At 37.7% G+C, this 14680-nt stretch overlaps 1 long non-coding RNA gene and 1 other non-coding gene across 2 annotated transcripts; both read left to right on the forward strand.

Annotated features, from left to right (window-relative positions):
- Positions 1–240: 240 nt before the first annotated feature.
- Positions 241–313, forward strand: trnar-ucg. The gene has a single exon. It is a non-coding gene; the product is annotated as a tRNA-Arg (tRNA).
- A 2713-nt stretch (positions 314–3026) lies between these two features.
- On the forward strand, positions 3027–13860 carry LOC102232976. The gene is made up of 3 exons (XR_312731.2): positions 3027–3228; positions 7372–7603; positions 13135–13860. It is a non-coding gene; the product is annotated as an uncharacterized LOC102232976 (long non-coding RNA).
- The last annotated feature ends 820 nt before the right edge of the window (positions 13861–14680 follow it).

Raw genomic sequence — 14680 nt, forward strand, 5'->3', positions numbered from 1 at the left:
ATCCAAAAGGTTAAACTATAGCGACACCACACGGTCTGGATGATTCATAAACCTTTAAATTCGTCAAATAAATACATAGGATAAAGACTTGTACGGAGAAGATGGTTCTTCTTTCTTTTGCAAACCACTCCATACGCGCACGTCACCCTGTGTGAAAACATAACTGAACATATAACAACCAGCCATACGTCGGGACGGTAGACATTGATATTTGTCAACGTCCCTTTATGAGACTGTCGGGGCCGCGTGGCCTAATGGATAAGGCGTCTGACTTCGGATCAGAAGATTGCAGGTTCGAGTCCTGCCGCGGTCGCATTTTTTTATTTTAGAGTTGATGTTTGTGTCAAGTCTTTTCATTGATATAAATAATCCCCGAGCTGCGTGTTCAACCCGCCAAGCATTTGACATTAGAGACAGTGGAAACTGCAGCAGCTATTACGATTTATTTTGACATATTGAGCCTGGCTTCTAATGTGGACTCAAAGGCGAAGGAAGCCTGGTTGTCGGTCTTGTTTTAGTGCTGCACTTGGCCGTCTCACCCCACTGGATGGTACTTTGCACATCCACATCATATTTGAAATTCAGAGTCGAAATGCATTTTCTGAACTATAAATGCTATTTTCAATTATTTGTAGTCATTCAATTTTTTGAGGTTGCTTTTTTGAGGACCATACTGTTGGCGGGCAGGAGAGGGAGTAGAGAGCCGCGGGGATAAGCGGCACTGCAGTATACAGACTGCTAAAACTTGTCCTTTACATCTTCATTTTCCTTTAGGCTATCAATAATTGGTGGTTTTACTCTTTAACAATTGCTAGAGTTTTTTTTTATTATTATTTATGTTCTTTTGGTGGACCATACATAAATGAATGATTTTCATTGTGTATTTTAACACCTTTGTAGGGGTTAAAATGGACAATGAAGAGTTACTAACATGATATGCTAATGTGAGCTTCTCCAATCATTATGTTCAGTCATATTCTGTTTTCAGAATTACAGAAGTCTGATTTACAGACTCCAGCAGCACTTGATGGCATCCCAAGGAGGTATCAAATCAGGTGTGCTGGAGCAGAGTCATGTAACACATGAAAAGCATTGAGAGTCAACAAATTTGATCTCTAACTTTAATGGCCATTGTCCTGCTGGGTGGTTTTTACATATTATTATATATGTAGGATTGCTTTGTATTTTAGCTCCAGGCATTTTCTTTAACTCTACCCATATTTACTGTCCCAGCAACATAGTGCTTCCACCACCAGGGATAGAGATGGTTTGTTCAGACTCGTGCGTAGTGAGTTTGCCACCACAAATAGTGTTTTGTTTTTAGGCTTGAATATTTAGTTACAATCTCATCTGTTCAGAGTTGTACACTGGCCAGATTTTTAGATTGGACAACTATTACTTAGTTAGTTGTAAGTTAGTTGTCTTGTAGGTAAGACCTACAAGACAGATCTATTTGTCTTTTTCAATTTGTCGCTCTAACAAGTATTTCTCCAACGTGGCAAAACTCTTCTGTTTCCTTTTCTTTAAAGGCTGTGGGACTTGATTTCCGATCTCCAGGACATGCTCTCCTTTAGACAGAGCCTCCTCCAGCATGTGAATAGCTGCATAATTCACTGCCTCCCATTGTCCTGTTAAATATGCCAGAGAACATTAAAATAATATATTTTCTCTTTCATGCAGACAATATCTTTGGAATGCTATGAAGAGTGCTGCTCTGCAGTCACTCGTGTCTGTGCGTGAGAAACAGTAGTCATTGGTTTACCTTGCAACTTGAATGCTTTGAGTCTCGTGGATGCTTTTATTTCATGCTTTCCAAATGTTAATCATGGATTATGTCAGTAAATGGACAGTTGCATTGATTGTTGCTAGCTTAAAACATAACTTCATTTTTATTCATTTGCCCTGTGTCATGCAGGTCTGTGTGTCTGAGATCACAGTAGAGAGATAAATAAATAAGAACATAAGCAAACTAACAATTATATTGAGATCTTAATTACTGGGCCTAAAATTATTTTCTGTGAGTTTTAATGACCAAATTATGCCAGACAGAGTTCAGCTGAAATAAAGGTCAGAGTTTTACCTACTTGTTGGGCAGTTTAATTTGTCATCTGGCAGGTAGGTACAAAGCCTGAAATAGACATTTAAAATAATTACCAAAGATTATTTAGGAGGCATTTGAAATTCACCATACAATAATAGCTCAACGTGCAACAAAATATTCAAAAGATAAGAATCCCAGTCCCAGTCACATAAGTGAATCATTATGGCCTATACTTTAAATCTGACCATTCATGCTGGAAACTTAACATGTCATTATTATCTAATGGAGGAGGTGTCATCATTAAAACTACTCAGAAAAATTCTCTTTTCCTCCTCACACAAATTTGGAGGGAACTTTTCAGTCCAATCTTTGCAATGGATCATAATGTTAATTTGCCAAAAAAAAAAAAAAAAAAATCAAACCTCAAAGATCTTGTATTTCTCAAGAGAGCTCACACTTAGTTGCAGCCATTTATAATCCTCTACTGGTAAGCTATTTACACTCATTGAAGATTCTAACATAACTGGTCATACTTTTATTTTATTTCTTTAACTGTGCTTTTAACTTTTTACAGAACAAAAGCAAACATTGCCTTTAAATAAGTTAAATAATGACAATTATGAGAAACGTTTTAAGACTAAAATTGGGCCTCATGTTTTGAAATCAATAGCTCCACAATGTGTAACAACTGAATCGTGTCTTAAAAAGTCCTCTTTTTATTATTATCATTTTGGTTTTAAGTTATAGACCAATGCAAAGCAGTGGATAATTTGAAGGAAAAAAGTTCAAAAGGCCTAAATTGTTCAGCAAAAATTAAAACGCAACTTGGATTCACTTACACAATTCGTGTTTAATTAGTAGCACAAAAGAAATCACGTGAAAACAGCTCGGAGTGGGACATCAATCTGCAATTTGAAGATCTTTGCAGAGTTCTTAGTCTGTGATTGGTCAATTCGCGGCCCTGGTCCTGGCATGATGTCAGTGCGGGAGCTGGTTGTCAGACAGTGGAGGAAGAGCGCAGGCTGGAGGAGACAGAAGCTGGAGGACTGAGGATGGAGAAGGATCTATTGACTCTGTCTGCATGGAAACCAGATGTAAACGCAGGGAAAATCCACCTGGAAGATTCAGCACGACCTCAAATTGAAGACATTTTGGCTCAAGAGTTTTGCTCTGCTTGCGACACACAGGTCAGAAACGCCTCTGGAAATCGACGAATCTGCTCGCGTATCAGTGCATTATAAATGTATTTAATCTTTCCAGGTATAACATTTTTCAACGATGATGATGGATGCTTACTACAAATGATTTTTTATTTTATTTTATTTTATTTTTTACAAGAGCAGATATCGTATTTAAAGGGTGGAAACACCCTTGTGTCTCATTTACAATAAGAGCGCACACAGCGCTAAATGGTCTTTAAACAACCCTAAAACCCTTGCTGGACAAATCCCCAGAATGTTAAAGGCTTCTAGGACCCCAGGCCTTCTGTTATGTTCAGGAACAATTTTGGGTTTTTTTAATTTTTTATTTTTTTATAACATATGTGCGGATTAGTCCTTGTGATGTGAAATAATCTAGTTTCAGAAGTAGGCCAATCACAACTCTCATTTAAAGTAGGGAATCTTGGCCCTCGGGAGAACTAAAGAGCCAACAGATAATTAGAGCCTCTTAAAGCCCAGCTCAATTTAGATTGGAAATATTTTTTTGTTATTATTAGGAGGAAAAAAAATGCAGTTTTGTTTATTCGAACATCCTTTCGCCTGTGATGATGTCAGGTTCGTGTTAATGCTTTTCAGATCACGTTATACAGTGAGGTAAAATACCCCTTTAATGCAAACTTAAGTTAAATCTGAAGCACCATGACGTTGGTCCAAAATAGTAACCTAATAAATAAGAACAAAGCATTACAGACAGTGGAATTAAATTAAGACATCAACTTAAAGTGGTAGGGTGATACAATGCACTAAGTTACTTGGTGAAAACGTTTAAAAATAAAAATAAAACAATGACGAAAGAGAAGTGTTACACGTCACAACCCTCCTGGAAAGTTTACCTGGGTTTTTTTTAAATTATTATTACTAATTATGTAAATGAAGATAATATGCTGTTTTGTATTTCTAATATGTTCCAGACATTAAATACGTCTTCTTTACACTTCGCGATTAGTCTGAAAAACGTCAGTGGGCCTCCGCTGGGGCACGTTCTGACCTATCGCGAGAAAACGGGATAATCGCCTCAAATACTTAAGGCAGAATATTTTTTGTTGTTGTTTACGGTGATGATACAAATCTTTCATCAATTGAGGGTCAAATTAACTGGGGTTGTATAAATATTCCAGGCCCTGTGAAGACGCCTCATCCTCATCGTTATGTCAGAAGATTGCTCAGCATACCTAAAGTGCAGAGGGGGGTCTGTTTCTGTCTTTGGTTATCTAGCTGTATGAGTTTTAAATACCTGTCATAAAGCTAGATAACCGAAAGTAGAAATGACTTCCATCAGCTGTGTGTTCGCCCCTGAGGAAGGCGTGTGTGTGTGTGGGGGGGGGGTGATGTTGCTCCACAGGAAGATTATCATGGTAAGAAACATTTGTTGCTGTAAGGATTGTTGGTGATGGATGATAAAATTAAACGTAACCAATAGCATTTAAATTTTTTTTTATTTTAACATGCTTCTATTGCGTGTTATTTCTGTATTGCAAAAGACAAGTAATTGTCTTCCATAGCAAAAATGCACATCAAATCATAGAGTGTAACGCTATATATATATATTATTATATAAGGTAATCTTTCTCTTGTGTATGCATTTCACTCAAATGTCTTGTATTTCTATGAATTTCCTAGAGTTATTTTGAATTGACTGAGGCCTCAAAAGCTGACAATTTGACCCTGTTTTGTTGTAACCTGTTATCTATTCCTGGGGAACCCAAAAAGCCATGTTAACATTTTGACATTTCAAAAGAATTTCAGTTTCAGGTAAAATTAATTATAGAAGGTGATTACTAGTAAACACACAAATTAAGATTGTATTGTTTCAAGCCAGTTTATTTCTGATATGATCTGCTAATTAACATTTTATTTATTCATTCTCTTTTTTATATTGTCCTTTTGTTCCTTTTAATTCATCTCACAATGTGATGACATGTGAACAACACTAGTGAGTTTACTAATTAGTTTGGGGTTGTTTGTTGAATCAGCTTGAAACGTTAGCAGGAAAACAGACACTGACCATGATGAAGACCACGCTTGGTCACAATGTGTCAATCAGTGCTGATTTTACTTCTATTAACTTGTAAAATAAAGGCATAAAAAAATACTTTTTTCACCTACTTTGTGGTGTGATTTGCTCACTTTTACGAGCACAGTGGAACCCTTTTTTATTTTCATTTTTAGATATTTTTTTAATTGAAAGTAAGAATCCCCATTCTTAGAAAGTTTAGATTTTTCCCACAGTTCCTAATTTGTCCCCCCCAACTACTTCAATCAGACAAACTTTTTGTGCAAACCTTTTTTAAAACAACACAACTAAACATGACTTACACAGACTATGACACTAAACCACTAATACTATCCTGTTGAGGATTATTCTTTGTCTGCTTCTTACTAAGCTCCAAACAAACTGTATCAGTGAACCTACTGTTTATTTATGCACCAGGGGACTGAACATTTTTTACATTTTTGATCTTGATGCATTAAGATCAAAGACCCCCTTCTTAAAATTATTAGGGGAAAAAAACTATCCTTTGATATGTAACCTTGTGATCACCAGTCAGACCTGGTGTTGGCCAGTCAAGTGAAAACTAGACCAATTGATTGGTGCTGAAAGGGTAGAGGTGAAGAAATGGTGTCCCTCTAACAAGAGAAGAGATCTCTGTTTAGTTATTTAATTAAATCACCCCGAATCTGCCTTTGGCCAGTATGAGATTATTAATGACATTATCAATAAAATATTATTATTATTTTTATTTTTGACTCTTTCCAAACACATCCAGTTTTTCTACTTTTCCTTTCAAGCTAGTGTCTAGGAGTTATTTATAATTTTACATTTGAATATAAATTAGTTACTTCTAATTGCTATCTGCTCAGATAGCTAGTCTGCAATCAGCTGCTCTGCAGATATTGTTACCTTTTGTAGGAAAGATAGGTTGCTCTTCTGTGATTTTCACACCACACTTGTCCATATTTCCAGAATTTGGAAACTGTAAAATAATTTTTTCTTGTAAGCCAGATGTAGGATCCTTCTGTAAGCCAGCTGACCAGCAGAGTCAAACAACAGATGAGGGAGGGGCATCACTGTATTATCAAAGGCTATACAGTAAAAAAAAAAAAAAAACTCTGGTCATGACAGAACTTTCCCTGGTAATTTATTAAATAAACTGTAAACTGAAACAATAGGACAAAAAAAATGTTAGTAGTGTTAAAGCATGTTTTTAAACCTTTGGTATTTATCAATTCTGTTCACCCATGTCTACTCAGGACACATTGCCCCACCAGCCTTGTCGGGGCTCATATTGATTTGTCCTTTTCAATACTATTCACATAGCAAAGAAAACACAGCCTCAATTATAACTTTGTTTAGATAAAAGAAAAGAAAAGCTAATGCTTTGTCCAAACCTTCCAGAACCTCTAATAAAGCAGCTGACGAGTGAAGCACAGGGTTAAAAAAAAACACTTGGCGTCTGTGTTTAAAATCTCGAGTTCTTTGGAGCACATTGTGCGTTGGCTCAATGAGAAGGCCAAGGCCGTCCTGCAGGCAGGAGCTGAACTTCTAAACTTGGTACTTCAGCTCTATGCGTGTTGCATGCACTCAGTTCGAAGAATGCCACTAGAGCCTAAAGAGCTCCAAAGTGAGATGAGTTTTCATTCATTCTGTTAACTAGCTGTTACTGTCAACCCGGACTAATTGCTTCGTTTCTTAGTCAGGTATTGGATATGTGAAAAGGCTGTGGCCTGAGTCCTTTCCGGAGCTTTCCTCTGTTATAGGTAGTGTGTGAACCTGGTGTGCCTCTTTAAGAAGGGGAATAAAAACACTTGAGGCTTATGCATGGAATCAGGTCGTCCTTGATTTTTACCTTTGTACCCGTATAATGTGGGAGATTTTTTTTTTTCTGGGGCTTTTATTGCAGTAGAATACACACTCATGTCCTGAAAACAAACTGGTCTTTGTAGTTGCGCAGAGCTTTAAAAGTGTTCTATACTATGCACTACTTGGGAAAATATCAATGTTTTTAATAATGGCCCTTCATTTAAATGCTGTCCACAATTACAATAATTCCCCTGAATGAATAACACTCTCATGTTCCCTTGTCTGTGAACATCAAAATTCCTTAACAGAGTCATCATCAAACAAAAACAAGAAGGGGAAAATGGCTGGTCCGAATTTGCCACCTCCTCCGACACCCTCGCCTGTTTTTACCCAGAAGCCCCTGGTGCCATCTGTATCGCCAGCGGAGACACTTGGCTTTGCCAGGAGATAGACAAAGACCTGGAGCATGGGCATGCTCAGAGGAGCCATCTTGGGAGATCGTTCATCGAGACATCTAAAATGGCTGGGCTGGCACTTGAGGTGAGCTGCATCATGGTTTACTGTTGGGTACCAGTGATGGTCAGTGGGGTTGGGGAGGAGGCGACTTACGGGGGGAAAGGAGAGAAGAAGAGTTTCCCCCATTTCCTCCACAGTCACACATGGCCTCTCTCTTGTCTGCTGCGGTCTGCTCCCGTTAATTAGCAGTTAAGGGGTGATGTGAGGAAGGGGGGTGAGGATTGGTGGTGGTGGTTGGTGTTGGTTGCGGGGGGTGCTGGGTAGCAACAAAATTAATGAGCTGGCACAGGTTGAAGGAAACCTGCCATCCTCTCTTGTCATGGTGCTTCTTTATTCCCCGGAGCACACCAGGCAGTTCTGAGCACGGCATGTTTCCACCTGATAAATATTGCAGATTAATGCATGCAGCACTGGGGTTTTCCTAAAAAAAATTGCAACGTTTCAAAAAGTGTCTTTATGTATGTTATTGTGCTGGAAAATTTCTGACGCTAATAAAGCAAATAGGACATACTGGAATCATTTAAGATAAAAAAAAAACCCCATCTCTGATCAATCATGCTCACTCGTTTTCTTAGATATTTGTTTGCTACACATTTTCTTGAGTCAAATCATTTATTTTTGAGCATGTAGCTGCGTGCTAGTATTCAGTAAAAATGCACTTCTGTTGCAATGGTTGCAGAGTGGATCAAAAATTTTTGCACCTGCACAAAGATACTCCAAATATTTCCCAGTGGATCTTGCACAATAATTCTTTGACCTTAGATTTATTTTTCAGCTCCTTGCCTTGTAATTGTAAGTAAGCGATACGAGTACGATTAGAAGAATAGGATGAGAAACCTTTTTCAGGATACAGAAAGCAGACTGTTCTTTCAAATCATTACAGATATCAAGGGTTCAGAATTTTACAAGCATCACGGCTCTAGCCTCATGCCCATATATACGTGCAAATCTCTCGTTATCATGCCGCTTAACTGGCCTGCAGTGGCTCTGGCAGCAACCCGAGGCGGAAAAGTGAGACACATGAGCGTGTGTGTCCTTGGCCAACATGTGCAGCTGCAAAGCTTGTGTGTTAATGAACAGCGCCATGCATTTTCACATTATCATTCAGCCTCGTACTCTCTCTCACTCTCTCCCTCCCTCAATAGCTGCTCGCCCGACAACACCCCCCATCGCCACCCATTCCCTTCGAAAAGCCTGCTTTCTCACCATTGTGGGAACTGGTGGTGCGGCGGGCCCGGGCTGGGGGGCAGGGTGGGAAAGGCCCTCCAGACTAGACATGAGCAGATGCCTGAGACATTAGACCGTCGTGCGGATCACCAGGGTCGGACGAGGCGCTGAGTTTTAATGTGTGGGCAAGTGTATGTGTGTTTGATATGTGTGTGATGGTGATGGTGATGGGGAAGGGGAAGAGGAAAAGAAAAGGGGGTTAGTCCAGGCCCTGAAGTGCCACCTGACTGTTCATTAGTCTATTCAGTCTACTCTGCATGTCTGAAAAACATGGAGATACAACATTTTCAGCTAAATGAGAGGAATTTCCCAGGAATTAGACATGCATTCAGAGATAATATGCATATGAAGTCCAGTCTCTTGATAAAGCGTCTTTGGGTTGCAACAGTAGCACAAGGTACAATATTTGTACAATTTCCTATAAGAATTTGATTGTAATCTTTGCTGTTTCCCGCACTTACATTTCTTTATGTTATATTAACATAATATGTGTTCTCGTGTCAGGTTATAAAAAGATAAAATCCAATGTTAAAACTAACAAAAGTTTAACCCATAAAATTAATGTAACAATTTGGCAACATTTTATTTTTGCATTTAACAAATATTTCAGAAAATAAATTATGTAAGTTTACCATAGGAAAAAAAACAACACTTTAACTAGATTTAAATTGATATTCTAAAAGTATACACTCAGCATTTTTTTTGCAATCATTTAAATATTTTTTCTCAAAATTCATTCAATTAATTTACTGACCCAGCATTAGATGGGTGATTATAACAGTTGGGTGAACCAATATTTTAAAGTAAATTATTACCAGAATCTTTAGATAGGATTGTTTAAAAATAAACGTAGCAACTTTTGTTAAAATGTAATAAAATTTTAAGATTTTGAGGACTTTCATATATTGTCCTCCAGGTTTCTCTTTTGTACTCTTTCTTAAAAAAAGGTCCAAATAAAATAGTTTGTTTGAGATGAAGGGATAAAATGTCAAATAGTAACAAACTTTTTAAATGTACTCCAAGGAAAAGAAAAAATCTTATAAAGTCTTATATTTAATACCCCAAAAAATCCTTTCTACAGTGTAAAAATCACACAAGACAGTTGGTGGTACCCTGTATCACTGACTGACTCAGCTGAAGTCGGGGCTGTGACCAGAGGAGCTGAGTGATGTAACCAGCAGATAATAGTCATTAATGATACCTAACTCTATTTGTGTGGCTCTACAATATGGGTAAAGCTTTTGTAGCCCACATGTCAACATATGATTTCCTCTAGGGACTAAACTATCTTTATAGCTGTATTAGAGTAGCTCAGCTATGATGTACAGTATTACTGTTTCAGGCCATTTCAGGAGACAAGAGAGGAGGTAGTTAATAGCACAGCTTTCTCTTTCCTGCTATGTCTGGAAATGCAGAGATATAGAAGGTTGAGTTTAAAACAAGACTGAATACTAATCCCCCAGGGAAAGGTAGAAAGAAGGGAGGCCTAAACAGAAAAGAGATGGCAGCCATGTTGGAGAGCCATGCTATTACATTCAGCAGCTGATAGGAGTAGAAGTATGTGTGTGTTTGTTGGGAGGTTTGCAACACAGTTTGTTTTCATTTTTGCTAAAGAAGAGTTTAGTCCCTGTTTCTGAGTTGAAAAAAAATGAGTGACAGATATTTTTATTTATTGGAGTTAAACCAAATTACACCGACAGCATAAACTCCTCTGTGATATCCTCTTTTTACTCTGGCTAACGCTGCTCTGTTTTTAATCTGCTCTGCAACAAAGAGTCTTTAAACCAAGAAAGTCTGAAATCAGAGCGACGGGGGGAGCGAGGTCAGCAGGTCTGGCAGAGTCAGAGGGATTTAGGGCTTTAACACCTCTGAATCCATCTCTGCGTGTACATATCTTTAAATTTGACTTAAAATTGCATATCCCCCTACAGAAAGTGGCACAATGGGACACATGATTACCTGGCCTTTCTTCTTCCCTACCGGTGTTATCCATTATTAACTATGTATTACCTCTTCTTCACTGGATTTTCAGAGCTGTGGAAATTATAATGTATGACATGATGAAGTGACAACAGCCACTGCTCACTATCCATTCTGTGTGGGTGCAGCTGTGTAGCCATAGTAGCGATAAAATGTTAATACCACACAGTTCCTGGGTTACCTTCTCACTATGTGTGAACACTACTAATGTTTTAACCCCACTGAGGTATATATATATATATATATATATATATATATATATATATATATATATATATATATATATATATATATATATATATATATATATATATATATATATATATATCTTGGATGAGGCTCCAATGTGGGTCAATCGGGGCTCACTGGGTGTCTTTACTGCAGCTTCGGCTAAGACTAATCTAGGACGAAGCTGAACATTGAGTATATTAGAGGAAGATGGAAAGATGCTCCCACATCCCAGGCTTTTCAGGGGGTCCTCTGTGCTCCAATGAAAGGAGAGAAGAATTGGGTGACTGAGCCTTTAATGCGGCAGCCCTTCGTAATCATAGCGCGTGCAATGAGGCTGTGGGGTGAAAAGATGGTTAGGAAATCCTTGATGTGACCTCATTTTTCTTTCCTCATGTTATCTTGTTTTTGTAGCATGGAAGTTTGAGACTCGGCTTTAAAATATACCATACTTTACAAATTTGTAACTTAAAAGCTCTGCTAAGAATCAAGTCAAGTTCAAGTTCATTGGTGGTGTCGTTCCGTCTGGGGAGAGTTGGGAACGTCTGTGGCCACCCTGGAGTTAAAGAATACAACCAAGACGGGAAGGAGGAGGTGGTGTGTGAGGAGTACATAGCCTTTGACCTCTTTTAGGGTTGCTATGGGATAGAGGCCGCTCAGTTCAGCAATGTAAGATTGAAAAGGCCAAATTGTCAGAGCTGTCCAGCAGACGTCAACTAACCCACCACCCCCACCTCCTCTGCAAAACACACACAAACTCAAACCCATTCACACCTACTCACAGATGGCATGGGCCAGCTTGGGAATGTTAGCTCCAAGAGAGGGAGAGAGAAAACACTTTATGTTCATCAGAGACTGCGATAATTCAACTAGTTGAAAGTCTGCAGCCCTTGTTCGGCACATTCTGCTGGATCATTCGGCACCTCATCCTACACAAATTTACACCTTCTTGGGGATTGAGTTACTGTGATAAAACATTTGTTGGACTTTATCAAACAAAATCTTCATAAATGAGATTATTTTCTTGTTTATTTCTTCTGCCAAACGATACCATGCATGCAATTTAAAGGTGTACTTAACATCATCACACCATTTGTCACCATTTGAGAAAAATACCCATTCTATTTCTTCTAAATCGATCTAAAATGAGGTATTACATCAGTGGATCTCCCATTTCTGTTCCTGCACACAGTAGCTGCTCAGCATTTCGTGTTTGACTCATTGCGTGTCAGAGTGGGCATGCAAATCCACGGATCGTAATGCGTGCACGTTCCACAGCCCCTCTGCAAACGTGTCCAAGTGTGGCCTCATTTAAGGTTGCATTCATACGAAGGAGGGGTCCGGCGAATAAAAGAAGCTGTATTTGCATACGCTGCATGCCGTCTGCAGAGAGGGAGCAGCTATCCCCCCCCCCCCACTACCAAAAAAAAAGAAAAAAAGATATCAGAGGTGGACAAAGAGAACGAGGACAAATCCTTCATTGTGGGCACGGTGGGAGAAAGGGCTCATCTGAATTGGGGAGTGGGTGAAAATTGGCAGAGAAAGAGTTTGTGCTGGTTCCCTGCGGGGATAAAAGCATTAAGCGTTACTGTCTGAAAATGGAGGAGAAGAACAACATGCAGAGCTAAGGAGGCTTTCATTTTACAGTGCATGAAAAGGAAGGTTTTTTTCCTGAAACACTTCCTCCACTGCTTGATGTGCAAAATAAAAAAAAATCATGCACAACATGTAAATGTACTGTTGTCAAAACAGACTCATTACAATTTTGTAAAACCAAAGAGCTTCAGTTTTAATGACTTTATATTGTTCCCCACAAAGCAGCGTTTCTCTGACTTCTATGGTTTATTGTTTGCTTTTTATGGGCTGTTTGTGTTTAACTGTAAATTCTTGACGTAACTCTTTCAATGAATGCTCTAGCAACTCTACTTAACCTGCCCCAGTTTAATTTTTATTTTGTATTATCTTCTATATTGTGATGTTAAGAAACATCTTTTCTATTCTATCTTTTTTTTTCATTCTTGTAATAATGGGAGGCATAATTTATTTCATGGGTAGTGCAAGAAATTGACAAACTAAGTTGGATTTGCATGCTAATGATTCCCTCCACCTTTCTTGTTCAGGATAGGACCAGAATTCTGAAGATCTCTGCACCTGGCTTTGGGGACCAAACTCAGCATGAAAAAATGAAAAAATAAAAATGTCACTATACCTACAGGACTCTGAGCATTGAATCTGAATCTGACTCTGTGAATGGATTGTACTTATATGAACTTTACTGAGTTGAATTCGCAATATAGATAATTAAAGTTAATGCTATACTGTTGTAATAAAGTGTATAATTGAACATTTTCAGAAACAAATCAAAATGAGTAGATTTCTTACCCAACATAATGTGTATTACTGTAAAAAAAATTATTGTTGAATTCTCTTTTCTATCTGATATAATGAATTAATGATCATTTATACAATATAAATGTGAAATATGAATAATTAAATGTATTGCTGCCAAGAAAAAAATTGTAAATGTCAAATTTGTGCTTTACTAATTTCTAATATACTTATTTTTGATCCATTAGTTATATTTTGGAATGTTGTTCTTTAAGTATGCAATAAGTAATTTGATTAGCAGTTATATTATCTTATGTTCTATTGCTTTACAGTATTTTTGTGTATTTTAATGGTTAATGAGTGTGTCTAAATTATTTAATTAATTCATTGCATTATAGCACCGGCTTACATGTTTACATGCATGTATTAGACTTTGGTTATTGTTTCTGAGTATAAATTTTAGAAAATCAACTCAGATATTGTGGTGCCAATCATTTATTAAAATGTCCTAAATCAGATATCTTCATTCGTTTTATTTGAACAAAATTAATTCTTTCAGAAACGACTTGACAGAAGTTAGTTATTGTTATAACATGACTGAACCCACAGTCAAAAAAATATCCTATGGTTATTAGGTTATTTGGTCTCTGAATTGTAAAAGCCTTTGTGTTGTCCTGTGATGATGCTTATAAAATGAACAGAAAAAATATCTATGCAACCCACAATTAATAAACAATTACATTTTACAGCAGCCCCAGGGTTCATAAACACAGGGGATGTTCTTTCTCAAAAACGACACCTGATTTGTCTGTCATTTAAAAAAAAAGTAGAAATAAGAGTTGACTTGTGATGAAAGCATAAAACGTGACTAAAACATATTTTATAAGCATCAACTGCCTCAGGGTTGGGAAGCTCTCAAGCTTTCAAGTTTGGCTGTAGCATTATACAGATGTTGCTTCACAAAGTTTGACAGGAACAAGTCTTGCAATTCTTTGGATCTTATATTCATACTGCTGTTATAAACATACAAGCCTTAGCAGCTATGAACAGCATTAAGAATTATCTTTAGGGTGTATTTGTTTCAAAGTTAAAAATTCATGTTGCTAGAATGTGAACATTTGACTAAAATGTATATGTTTTTAATACACATGCTCCAAAACTAGTTTTACAGCCTTAGTAACTTTTTCCACGCTATTTAATAATCCAAGATTATATTCACATGGTAGTGTGCGTGACGGTGGGCTGGGGACGCGTTGGAGTGACCCCTCATTAAGTTTTAATTAGAAGAAGCAGACCGAGGGACGTGCGCTGAATCGCTGAGGCAAAGAAATGAAAAGT

The sequence above is a fragment of the Xiphophorus maculatus genome, chromosome 2, assembly GCF_002775205.1.
Source record: "Xiphophorus maculatus strain JP 163 A chromosome 2, X_maculatus-5.0-male, whole genome shotgun sequence".
Lineage (NCBI taxonomy): Eukaryota > Metazoa > Chordata > Actinopteri > Cyprinodontiformes > Poeciliidae > Xiphophorus > Xiphophorus maculatus.